Here is a 13,750-nt window from a genome sequence, read left to right on the forward strand (position 1 = left end):
TGATAAATCCTACTAAAAATCAATACAGTTCACGAGTTAAAATAAACCTTACTCAAAAAAAAATACTCACCAGCTACTCACTTGTTCCTTATTGTTATGACTGACCACTCCAATCAAAGCCCCTAATCAAAATATACGATTCTGATTGTGGTGGGAGAAATGCACCGTTAATTCAATCCCGTCCCTCCACAAATAACCTAACATATAATTTTAAACTTTCCAAATTAAAGAAAGACCCAGCCAAATTGTACCATCTATTAACCCCCGAATGAGGCTAACCAAACCAGGTATCTTTAAATCAACAAATTAACTGTTTAATTAGAAAAACTAAATTCTTAGACACTACTAAGATATAAATAACATTTAAAATAGAAAAAATTAAGAGTCCTTGCAAATTTACCCTCCTGCCGGATGTGAAACAGTCCAAGGTTGTTTGAAGTCCTCACAGCCGTCCGATGGGGAAAAAAAGGTTCTTCAACAGTAGACCAGTGCATAGTCTATAATCTGTGACTTTTCTAATATTTGTCAGTTCCGAAGAAGGGTCACTGACCCGAAACGTTAACTCTGCTTCTTTTTCCACAGATGCTGCCAGACCTGCTGAGTGATTCCAGCATTTCTTGTTTTTGTTTCAGATTTCCAGCATCTGCAGTATTTTGCTTTTAGACCAGTGTATAGTCTAATCCAGAAGTCGAAATCATTGCTTTCCTTCTCCAGCGATTGAATTTCTACAATTAACAACTTGCAAACACTTTTTAATGAATCAATTTGGCTTTAGAATTTTTGAGGGATAAAAGATTATCACAGTCTAACTTCCCTTCCTTCAGTTTAAATTATTAGAGATCTCTGTTTTGAGCTGACTTTTTGATTTGTGAGCAAATAATAAATAAACAAACTAAATTCTCTTCCTTCTGTTTAAATGGTCTGAGAGCACTCCTTTCAGGTGCTAACACACAGCTGTCTGTCTGTTTCTCTTTGAGCAGTCTGTTTGCCCTGTAGGCCAGTTGAAAATTAAATTGTAACAAATGTATCTCTCTATAATCAATCCAAGTGGCTGTATCCAAGGCAACGAGAATACACCCTTTGAATTGCAGTCTCCGAATGGCTGTATCCTGGGGCAACGAAAATGCATTCTTTGACTCAGCTTCTGGAGCCTGCTGTCTTAAAGCAGTACGGCTCCATTTACCAGCCTGAAAGGCACACTGCATTCTTCCCCCAAAAAATACAGGATTATAACACTAATTATTCATACTTAGCAAAGGTAGATTCCAGAAAGAGGTGGGCAACAGTCTCTTCCCCACCGACTGCAAGTTCCCCTCCAAACCTCACATCATCTTGACTTGAAAATATATCGCTGTTCCTTCACTATTGCTGCACCAAAAATCTCAGACTCCCTTCAATGTGAGTGTATCTACACCACATGGACTGCAGCAGTTCAAGAAAGTGTCTCACCACCACCTTCTCAAGGGCAATAGGGATGTGCAACAAATGCTGGCCTTGCCAGCAATGCTCACATCCCCTTAACCCCATGGGATACATCGCCATCCAGACGGTGCAGTGCCACCTTCCCGTCTTGCAGGTGGCGCTGCGGGGATGAAGTGAGGGAAGCGCCGCGGTCGGGTGGGGGGGGGGATGGTAGGTGGGGGAAGGGCGGCTCTTTTCACTTGTCCTTGCCGCGGCTTTTATCTTTGCCTCCTCCCCCCCCCACTTGCCCCCTCTGTTTGTCTGAATGGAGCTCGAGCAAGTAGTGGAAGGTGGAGTGACGACACGCGGCGGTGGCGGGGGCCGCGCGGAGGCTGTGTGTGTGAGAGACGGTTCGGACGGTTGGTGGTGAGGGGGAGGGGAGGAAGGAGCGCGCGGGCGGCAGCGCGAGCCAGGGAGGAGGAGGAGGGCTCGAGCGCTGCTCAGTCAGTCAGTCAGTGACACCGCGATAAAGACGCCAGACAAGAGCCGCGGGCTGAGTGAGTGAGTCTCGCTGTCACTGCATTTATATATTATAAGGAGGAGGGGAAGGGGAGAAAAAGTTTTTTATTTGGAAGCACAATTATATTAATAATAATCCCGTCAATCGGCCGGCTTCCTCGCGCGGCGGGCTGTAAAATGGTTGTTTTCGGTGTGCGGTCTGTATGTTATGTTCTTATCGAAGCCAGACAGGGAGGAGAGTTGGAACCAGACTGGGGCAGTCACACAGAAAGCTGTCTGTCTCCGTGTCTGTGTGTTTAGCCAGAGAGGCCCAAGTTTAAAGGCAACAGCACATCCAGCATCAGCAGAAACACTCCGTGACAGCAAAATAAATCCCATTTAAAAGTACAGCACATGCCCTGCAGAACTTGAGAGTCCAGTAGCTCTCTATAGCTATGAAGGCACTTTGGTGATTTTTATTGATGGACATTTTTTGCCACATTTGCTGTTTAAATTGCTAAACAGCTGGTTTGCTTTTTGATCAGTAAATTAGACCAAAAAAACTTTGATAAGTGCACAGAGAGCTCATCTATTAATGTAGTTCAATGTTCATAATCCCAATGTGATGCTTAAATGCAGGAAGGGTCGACCTTGTTTTTTTAAAGTTTGACGCGAAAGTAGAGGATGATTGAGGATGCTTCAGGTTGGTTCACCGTAGATCTGAGTTGCTTTTGGACTGTTGAGTAACCACGAATGATAAACTCCAAGCCAGTAGTGGTGCAAACATTAATCTGTCCCTGAGCATTTTTGATTTTATTTATACCTCTCATAGTCAAATCTAGGATACCTCTTGCTACATTATGTGTATTGAACAACAGCATCCCTCTGTTGTGTGAATACTGTATGGAGTTTTCCATTTTAACATATGCAATGTAAAGTTTGTCATGGTTGATTTTGCTTAAAGTTTGAAAGATAGTCATTTATTTGACATTTATTTGTGTTTTGGGAGGATAAAAAAGCGCATCAATTTCAGTGAAGCTATCCAAATGTTCGTGCGAGACTTAAACTAATTGGGCTCCTAAACCTTTTACCCAAGGGGTTTTGGAGTTTCTGGTGTAAAGGATCATAGATACCAACCAACATCCCATCACTGCAAGGTGCAGCATGTTCCAACTCTTATACAATGTTACCATTTAAAAAAAAAAATTTCAGATGCTTTGTGTTCTTTTTAATGTCATGAACATTATTTTACAGATATAGAATAGCTGTGAACAATTCATTCCTTTTGAAATCATGCATATACGTGTATCTATACATCTCTTTGGCCTCCTTATCTCGAGAGACAATGGGTAAGTGCCTGGAGGTGGTCAGTGGTTTGTGGAGCAGCGCCTGGAGTGGCTATAAAGGCCAGTTCTAGAGTGACAGGCTCTTCCACAGGTGCTGCAGAAAAATTTGATTGTCGGGGCTTTTACATAGTTGGCTCTCCCCTTGCGCCTCTGTCTTTTTTCCTGCCAACTGCTAAGTCTCTTCGACTCGCCACACTTTAGCCCCGCCTTTATGGCTGTCCGCCAGCTCTGGCGAACGCTGGCAGCTGACTCCCACGACTTGTGATCAATGTCACAGGACTTCATGTCACGTTTGCAGACGTCTTTAAAGCGGAGACATGGACGGCCGATGGGTCTGATAACAGTGGCGAGCTCGCTGTACAATGTGTCTTTGGGGATCCTGACATCTTTCATGCGGCTCACATGGCCAAGCCATCTCAAGCGCCGCTGACTCAGTAGTGTGTATAAGCTGGGGATGTTGGCCGCCTCGAGGACTTCTGTGTTGGAGATATGGTCCTGCCACCTGATGCCAAGGATTCTCCGGATGCAGCGAAAATGGAATGAATTGAGGCGTCGCTCTTGGCTGACATACGTTGTCCAGGCCTCGCTGCCATAGAGCAAGGTACTGAGGACACAGGCTTGATACACTCGGACTTTTGTGTTCCGTGTCAGTGCGCCATTTTCCCACACTCTCTTGGCCATCTATATATAAACCATCTATATATACATCAAGCCAGGAGACCAACCTTGGTTCAATGAAGAGTGCAGGAGGGCAACCCAGGAGCAGCACCAGGCAAACCTCAAAATGAGGTGTCAGCCTAGTGAAGCTACAACAGAGGACTACTTGTGTGCCATACTGCGTAAGCAGCATGCAATAGACAAGAGCTAAGCGGTCCCATAACCAAAGGATCAGATATAAGCTCTGCAGTCCTGCTTCATCCAGCCGTGAATGGTGGTGGACAAATAAACAACTAACTGTAGGAGGTGGCTCCACAAATATCCCCATCGTCAATGATAGGGGCGCCCAGGACATCAGTGCGAAAAATAAGGCAGAAGCATTTGCAACAATCTTCAGCCAGAAGTGCCGAGTTGATGATTCAACTCGGCCTCCTCCTGAAGTCCCCAGCATCACAGATGCCAGACTTCAGCCAAATCGATTCACTCCGCGTGATATCAAGAAACGACTGAAGGCACTGGATACTGCAAAGGCTATGGTCCCTGACAATATTGCGGCAATAGTACTGAAGACCTGTGCTCCAGAACTTGCCACCTCCCCTAGCCGAGCTGTTCCAGTACAACTGCAACACTGGAATCCACCCGGCAATGTGGAAAATTTCCCAGGTATGTCCTGTACACAAAAAGCAGGACAAGTCCAACCCGGCCAATTACCGCCCCATCAGTAAAGTGATGGAAGGTGTCATCAATAGTGCCATCAAGCGCTTCTTGCTTAGCAATAACCTGTTCAGTGATGCTGAGTTTGTGTTCCGCCAGGGCCACTCAAGCTCCTGACCTCATTACAGCCTTGGTTCAAACATGTACAAAAGAGCTGAACTCGAGGTGAGGTGAGGGTGACTGCTCTTGACATCAAGGCAGCATTTGACCTAGTATGGCATCAAGGAGCCCTAGCAAAACTGAGGTCAGTGGGAATCGTGGAAAACTCTCTGCTGGTTGGAATGCAAAGGAACATGGTTGTGGTTGCTGGAGGTCAATCGTCTCAGCTCCAGGACATCACTGCAGGAGTTCCTCAGGGTAGTGTCCTAGGCCCAACCATCTTCAGTTGCTTCATCAATGACCTTCCTTCAAGCATAAGGTCAGAAGTGGGGATGTTCGCTGACGATTGCACAATGTTCAGTACCATTCACGACTCCTTAGATACTTAGGCAGTCTGTGTAGAAATGCAACAAGACCTGGACAATATCCAGGCTTGGGCTGATAAGTGGCAAGTAACATTCACGCCTACAAGTGCCAGGCAATGACCTCCTCCAAAAAGAGAGAATCTAACCAGCTCCTCTTGACATTCAGTGACATTACCATCGTTGAATCCCCCACCATCAACATCCTAGGGGCTACCATTGATCAGAAGCTGAACTGGAGTAGCCATATAAATACCATGGCTACAAGAGCAGGTCAGAGGCTAGGAATCCTGTGGCGAGTAACTCATCTCTTGACCCACCAAAGCCTGTCCGCCATTTGCAAGGCACAAGTCAGGAGTGTGATGGAATACTCTCCACTTCCCTGGATGGGTGCAGCTCCAACAACACTCAAGAAGCTCGACACCATCCAGGGCAAAGCAGCCGCCCGCTTGATTGGCACCCCATCCACAAACATCCACTCCCTCCACCACCGACGCACAGTGGCGGCAGTGTGTACAAGATGCACTGCATCAACGCACCAAGGCTCCTTAGACAGCACTTTTCAAACCCACGACCTCTACCAACCAGAAGGACAAGGGCAGCAAATGCATGGGAACACCACCACCTGCAAGTTCCCCTCCACGTCACACACCATCCTGACTTGGAACTGTATTGCTGTTCCTTCACTGTCGCTGGGTCAAAATTCTGGAACTCCTTTCCTAACAGCACTATGGGTATTACCTACCTCACATGGACTGCAGTGGTTCAAGAAGGCAGCTCATCACCATCTTCTCGAGGGCAATTAGGGATGGGCAATAAATGCTGACCTAGTCAGCGACACCCACATCCCATGAATGAATCAAAAAAAGACTTGTATTTATATAACGCCTTTCATAACTACTGGACATCTCGATGCGCTTTACAGCAATTAAGTACTTTTGAAGTGTAGTTGCTGTTGTGATGTAGGTATATGAAAAAATCTTTTATAAGATTATCATTTTGCCACTGTAACCATCAGCACAGAAGGAGGGAATTTGGTCTGTCGTGTCCGTGCCAGCTCTCTGCAAGAGCAATTCAGCTAGTCCCAATCCCTTACCCTTTTCCTGTAGCCCGGCAAATGTTTTCTCTTCAGGTTCTTATCCAGTTTCCTTTTGAAAGCCATGATTGAATCTGCCTCAACCAGACTCTCAGGCAGTGCATTCCAGATCCTAACTACTCATTGCGTTAATAAGTATTTCCTTATGTTGCCATTGGTCCTTTTGCCAATCGCCTTAAACCAGTGTCCTCAGGTTTTTGACCCTTCTGTCAAGCATTATTGGAATTATATTTCAAATAGCCATAGCAAAACATCTTGCCCCTGCCTCTCAAATTGTCTTGCTGATTTTTGTCCAAGTCTGCATGTTTATACCTGGTTGTTTCGCTCAACTGCCAACAATAACACTGAAGCTTCAGTTCAGTTTTACCAAGTTTTTAACCACAATACTTCACTACACAGTCTCCTTTGTGCAGCAAACTTTAACCAAAACTAAGAGATTAGGCCAAGTATTTTTTCGTTTTCAGTAATTTTTTGATTGTCATCTTGGATTCCTTGTGCAAGAGGATTGCCTTAGAGTCATGGAGTTATACAGCACAAACAGCTCTTTCGGCCCATCATGTCTGTGCCGGCCATCAAGCAATTCTAATCCCATTTATGACTTGATTTTCCCTTGTTCTTGTCATCACTATTGGTTTTGACAGGAATAAAGTTAAGACATCTGTGGAGAGTTTGTAGCTGGAAACCTGTGCTTTCTGGTACTGCATGTCGGAGATGCTTTGTGCGAAAATATCATTAGCTTTTTAGAAAAAAAATCAGCAAAGTATCTCTGGCGTAGTTCCCAAATTGCATTTTGTCCTTTTTATATCATGCCACTCTTTTTCACATTTTGGTTACTCTTTGGTGCAAAATAAAATTGCAGTGAATCAGAAAGCTGAAGACTTGGGGAGGTACAAATCAAAAGTCAGTGAAGTGGCTGGCAGCTACTCATGAGTTATGAAAGCAACTAATCCTGCAGGACCAGTCAGGATAACCGACCAATAAATGAAAAGAGGTGAGACTATAGAAAATTACATATTTCACAATAACCAAATTATACTTAACTGTAAATTTGTCGTATCTTTTCAGTGCCTTCAAAGGCCTCTACCTTCTTTTGAAAGCTTGGCCATCAAGTTGATATTTTTGCCTGGTGCTGTGATTGTTAGCTGAAGGCCGATGCTACCATGTGACACACAATTTCCTATGATTCATCATTAGCGTCAGCCAAAATAGAGAAAGGTTTGGTCGTTTTATTTTGACGATGTTGAAGAAAAGCTAGGGGGAAAATTTTAAAAGCTTTATTCAGGTAAAGTTCTTAATTATTTTAAACAATGGGGAGATCTGTCTATGAGAGGAAAAACAGGAGCAGGTGGAGACAGTTCAAAACTGAGTGCTTATTAAAAAGATGTGGCGGTTACTTATCTTCTATACAATTTATTTTTCAGTGATAGTCAAAATTATGTCTTGAATACTTAAATTTTAAAAAATTATAATTGTAACTTCAAATGGACAAAGAATGTAAGTAGATTTCAACAAAACGGTAAGTAAAGCTGTTGGCTTCAGAAAAGAAATGTGGTAGTGGTAGGAGACAGTGTTGAAAAGGAATGTGGTAGTGGTAGAAGATAGTATAGTTAGGGGGATAGTTTGCTTTAGCCGCGATCGTGAGTTACGAAGATTGTGTTGCCTGCTTGGTGCCAGGCTTCAGGGCTTTTCTTGAGGCTGGAGAACTTGGAGAGGGAGAATCCAGTTGTAGTGGTCCATGTTGGGGCCAACAAAATTGGGAGGGCTAGGCAAGAGGTCCTGATGGAGAGTACCAGGAACTAGGAGCTAAATTAAAGAGCAAGACTTCAAAAGTTGTAATCTCTGCATTATTACCCAAGCCATATGCAAATTGGCGTGGGGATAGGGAGGTGAACATGTGGCTTAAGGGGTGGTGTGAGAAAGAGGGGTTCCATTACGTGTGACACTGGCACCAGTATTTGGATAGGAAGGAACTATATTGTTGGGACGGGTTCCGTAAGAACTGGGCTGGGACCAGGGTCCTAGCGGAAAGGATAAATAGGGCAGTCACAAGGACTTTAAGTTAGTCAATGCCAGTTCCAGGCACACCCGAAAGCACAGATGTACTGCGGATGTGATCTTCTCCCTACACTAGTTACAGGAGAAGTGTAGGGAACAGAGTATACCGCTTTGCCTTTATTTTGTAGATTTCACTGAGGCTTTCGACACCATCAGCAGAGCAGCGCTGTACAATATTTTGGGATCCACCGAAGCTCCTCCGTCTCATCCGCCCCTTCCATGACAACATGCACTGCGCTGTACAGTTTGATGGTTCCACATCTGACAGTTTCAGAGTGAAGAATGGAGTGAGACAGGGTTGTGGCCTAGCCCCCACTCTGTTTGGCATCTTATTCTCCATGTTTCAGACATTTGCCTTCCCTGCAGATATGGAAGGAGTCTACTTGCACACTACGGCAAGCTGTACAATGTATTAAGGCTGAAAGCTAAGACAAAACCTTTGCGTCCTGATCAGAGAATTCCTCTTCACTGATGATGCTGCACTAGTTGCTCACATGGACAATCAGCTACAAAGACTCGTGGACTGCCTCTCCCATGCCTGTAACCTGTTCTCCTTGACTATAAACATTAAAGAAACAGTGGTCTCCACCCCCTGATCACACTGAATAACACCCCACTGGAAGTGGTTAGCAAATTCTGCTACCTTGGGTCCACGGTGACACAGTGTCCCTTGATCCAGAGCTCGATACACACATAGGGAAACCTTTGACCGACTTGTGACCTTTGGACCAAGCTGATGGTTTATAAGGCCTATATTCTCAGGAGCTTGCTGAATGGCTGTGAAACATGGGCGACTTAGTTGCCAGGAAAAGCTGAATAATTTCCATCTTAGCTGTTTGCGGTGCATTATCGGTATAACCTGGCAGGACAAAATCACAAATGTGGTAGTCCTCTCAAAGGCAGAGCTCCCAAGTGTGTTGGCGATAATCAAACAGAGGCAGCATCGGTGGATTAGACACATCTGCAGGATGGAAGGTACTCAAGGACCTTCTGTATGGTGAGGTCGCCAGGGCTAGACAACCTGTGTGGTTCCCAAAGCCCCACTTCAAGGATGGTTGCAAGCATGACATGAAGACCCTAAATGTCGACTATTGCACCTGGGAATCACCAGCTTGCGAAAGAGGGAACTTAAGATACGTACTGTGGACTGACGTGCGGTATCACAATGACCAGTAGCTACAGCAGCTTGGCAACAGGCGCCATCGCTGAAAACAACAACTCGCAATGTCACCTGGCAGCTTCACGTGTGGTACTTGTGGCAGAACCTGCCTCTCGATTGGCCTTCACAGCCATCAGCAAAGGTGCACCAAGAGAAGACGCCCTATCTAAATGGATTGTTTACTGCGCATCCATCATCTTTTGCATGGCCAGAATGGATTGTTTTCAAACTAACGAAAGGAAGAGAGAAACAGTCAGAAATTGTGTTTTCAGCACTACAGGTAAAGGAAAAACTAAAAGATGTAAATAAATTTAAACCAGGAGAAAGAAATAAGAAATGTCATTAAAACGTTGAAGCAGGAGCGGTTGGGTTGTGTGGCGCAAATAAATGTTCTTTTTACAAACGCATGGAGTATAGGGAACAAATGGAATGAATTGCAGGTGTAGATTCAACTTGGAGGGTATAACATGGTACCATTATTGAGACATGGCTACAAGATGATCAAGATTGGGAACTAAATATAAGGTCTACAGGAAAGATAGGGAAATTGATAGACGGGAGACCTTAGTGATTAAGGATGAAATCTTTATGAGAGGATGTAATGAGAGAGAAACAGGCAATGCTGACTTTATGGGTTTAATTAAGAAATAGAAAAGGATTCAAGACTCTAGTGGGAATTGTGTACAGGTCCCCTGGTAGCAGCTGTGATGTGGTAGATTGTATAAATGCTGAGCTGAGACAAGCATTTAATAAAGGCAGAGTGGTTTTAATGGGTTTTTAAAAAACTTACATATAGATTGGGACTAGCACATGATAGAAAATTCGTGAATTTTTTGAGTATGTCCTGGATAGTTTTCTGCAGCAGTATGTCTTGGAATCAATAAGGGGGGATGCCATATTAGATATAGTAAATGAGTAATAAGCCAGATTTGGTTAACAGCCTAACACTGCATGAACGTTTATTTAATAGCAACCACATGTTCGGGTTCACCCCGTAGTGTTGGATAGGGAGAAACGTGAAACAGCTACTAAGATTCTAGATTTAGAGAAGGCTGCCTTTAATGCGATGGGACAGACTGTCCATAGTAAACTGGGCAAATCTGTTAGTGTGTAAAATGACAGAAGATCAGTGGGAGGTGTCAAAGAATTTGTGATACAGAACCAGTTTGTACTTCTAAGGGGCTGGAGCTCTACTTGCCAAAATGACAGCCATGGACAACGAAAGAGGTAAAAGACAATGTAAAGCTAAAAGAAAAAGTATACAAAAAAGCCAAAAAAAAAGCACAGATCCTGGTGAATGAGAAAGATACTAAGAAAAGCAAAGGGTGACAAAACCGTAAGAGCTACTAAAAGGGAGAATGGAAGGAAACTTGCAAGGAATATGAAAATGAACACTTTTTTACTATTTGGAAATAAGAAGGTGGTCAGGAGCAATGTGGGCCCCTTAAACTGATAGTGATATTGTCAATGAAGGCATTTGATAAAGTCCTTCATAAGAGAATGTTAGCTTAAGTTGAAGTCCATGGATTAGAAGGCGAAGTGTTGACCTGGTTAGGAAATTGGCTGAGTGGCGGGAGCCAGAGAGTAGGGATAATGGGCAGGTACTCTGCAGGATGTAACTCGTGGTGTCCCGCAAGGATTTCATTTGAGGCCTCAACTATTCACAGTATTTATTAACTATTTAGATGATGGGATAAAAAGGCCACATAAGCAGGTTTGCAGATAACATTAAGATAGGTAACATTGTAGGCAGTGTGGATGAAAGCATAAAACTACAAAGAGATATTGATAGATGAAGTGAATGGACAAAACTGCTAAATGGATTTAATGTAGGCAAATATGAGGTCATCCATTTTGGACCTCAAAAGGATAGAATACTTTCTAAATGGTCAAAAATTAGCAACAGTGGAGATCCAAAGAGACTTGGGAGACTGTATACCAAGATAGAGTCATACAGCAGAGAAACAGGCCCTTCAGCCCATCGTGTCTGTGCTGGCTATCAAGCACCTAATTATTCGAATCCCATTTTCCAGAACTTGGCCCGTAGCCTTGTATGTTATGGTGTTTCAAGTGCTCATCTAAATACTACTTAAATGTTGAGGGTTCCTGCCTCTACAACCCCCTTCTGGCAGTGCGTTCCAGATTCCAACCACCCTCTGGGTGAAAATTTTTTTCCTCAAATCCCCTTTAAACCTCCTGCTCCTGACCTTAAATATATGCCCCCTGGTTATTGACCCCTCCGCCAAGGGAAAAAGTTTCTTCCCATCTAACCTATCAATGCTCCTCATAATTATGTATACCTCAATCAGGTCCCCCCTCAGCCTTCTCTGCTCTAAGGAAAACAACCCTAGCCTTTCCAGTCTCTCTTCATAGCTAAAATGTTCCAGCCCAGGCAACATCCTGGTGAATCTCCTCTGCACCTTCTCCAGTGCAATCACATCCTTCATATTGTGCGGTGCCCAATTGTGGCCCGATGAGCATTTTATACAGCTCCATCATAACCCCCCTGCTCTTATATTCTATGCCTCAGCTATTAAAGGCAAGTATCCCATATGCCTTCCTAACCACATTATCTACCTGTGCTGCTGCCTTCAATGATCTATGGACAAGTACACCAAGGTCCCTCTGTACTTCCTAAGGTCCTAACATCCATTGTATATTCCCTTGCCTTGTTAGTCCTCCCAAAATACATCACCTCACACTTCTCAGGATTAAATTCCATTTCCCCTGCTCTGCCCATCTTATCGTCCTGTAATCTAAGGCTTTCCTCCTCACTATTTATGACACCACCACTTTTCATGTCATCTGCGAACTTACTGATCATACTTCCTATCTTCTTTCTTTGGCCTCCTTGTCTCGGGAGACAATGGGTAAGCGCCTGGAGGTGGTCAGTGGTTTGTGGAGCAGCGCCTGGAGTGGCTATAAAGGCCAATACCAGAGTGACAGACTCTTCCACAGGTGCTGCAGATAAAATTGGTTCAGGGCTGTTTCGCAGTTGGCTCTCCCCTTGCGCTTCTGTCTTTTTTCCTGCCAACTGCTAAGTCTCTTCAACTCGCCACAGTTTTGTCCTGCCTTGATGGCTGCCCGCCAGCTCTGGCGATCACTGGCAACTGATTCCCACGACTTGTGATCAATGTCACAGGACTTCATGTCGCGTTTGCAGACGTCTTTAAAGCGGAGACATGGGCGGCCGGTGGGTCTGATACCAGTGACGAGCTTGCTGTACAATGTGTCCTTGGGGATCCTGCCATCTTCCATGCGGCTCACATGGCCAAGCCATCTCAAGCGCTGCTGACTCAGTAGGGTGTATAAGCTGGGGATGTTGGCCGCCTCGAGGACTTCTGTGTTGGAGATACAGTCCTGCCATCTGATGCCAAGGATTCTCCGGAGGCAGCAAAGATGGAATGAATTGAGACGTCGCTCTTGGCTGACATACGTTGTCCAGGCCTCGCTGCCGTAGAGCAAGGCACTGAGGACACAGGCTTGATACGCGCAGACTTTTGTGTTCCATGTCAGTGCGCCATATTTCCTCACACTCTTGGCCAGTCTGGACATAGCAGAGGAAGCCTTTCCCATGCGCTTGTTGATTTCTGCATAGAGAGACAGGTTACTGGTGATAGTTGAGCCTAGGTAGGTGAACTCTTGAACCACTTCCAGAGCATGGACGCCGATATTGATGGATGGAGCATTTCTGACGTCCTGTCCCATGATGTTCATTTTCTTGAGGCTGATGATTAGGCCAAATCCGTTGCAATCAGCCGCAAACCTGTCGATGAGATTCTGCAGACACTCTTCAGTGTGAGATGTTAATGCAGCATCGTCAGCAAAGAGAAGTTCCCTGATGAGGACTTTCCGTACTTTGGTCTTTGCTCTTAGACGGGCAAGGTTGAACAACCTGCCACCTGATCTTGCGTGGAGGAAAATTCCTTCTTCTGAAGACGAACACATGTGAGAGCAGCAGTGAGAAGAAAATCCTGAACAGATTAGGTGCGAGAACACAGCCCGATTTCACACCACTCAGGATAGGAAAGGGGTCTGATGAGGCGCCGCTATGCTGAATTGTGCCTTTCATATTGTCATGGAATGAGGTGATGATACTTAGTAGCTTTGGTGGACATCCGATCTTTTCTAGTAGTCTGAAGAGACCACGTCTGCTGACGAGGTCAAAGGCTTTGGTGAGATCAATGAAAGCAACGTAGAGGAGCATCTGTTGTTCGCGGCATTTCTCCTGTAGCTGACGAAGGTAGAACAGCATGTCAATGGTCGATCTCTCTGCTCGAAAGTCACACTGTGCCGCAGGGTAGACACGCTCGGCCAGCTTCTGGAGCCTGTTTAAAGCGACTCGAGCAAAGACTTTCCCCAC

At 44.8% G+C, this 13,750-nt stretch overlaps 1 protein-coding gene across 4 annotated transcripts in view; it reads left to right on the top strand.

Annotated features, from left to right (window-relative positions):
• The first annotated feature begins 1,734 nt into the window (after positions 1-1,734).
• Positions 1,735-13,750, top strand: part of ldlrad4a (low density lipoprotein receptor class A domain containing 4a) — a 517,031-nt gene continuing 505,015 nt past the window's right edge. For 2 of the 4 annotated variants that reach the window (XM_068031196.1, XM_068031202.1), the window contains exon 1: positions 1,878-1,962. The gene's annotated coding sequence lies outside the window, so the exon portion shown is untranslated. Of the gene's footprint in view, positions 1,752-1,871; positions 1,963-13,750 lie in introns of those variants that run through there. The other 2 variants (XM_068031198.1, XM_068031197.1) reach the window with 2 other exon arrangements.

The sequence above is a fragment of the Heterodontus francisci genome, chromosome 5, assembly GCF_036365525.1.
Source record: "Heterodontus francisci isolate sHetFra1 chromosome 5, sHetFra1.hap1, whole genome shotgun sequence".
Taxonomy (NCBI): Eukaryota; Metazoa; Chordata; class Chondrichthyes; order Heterodontiformes; family Heterodontidae; genus Heterodontus; species Heterodontus francisci.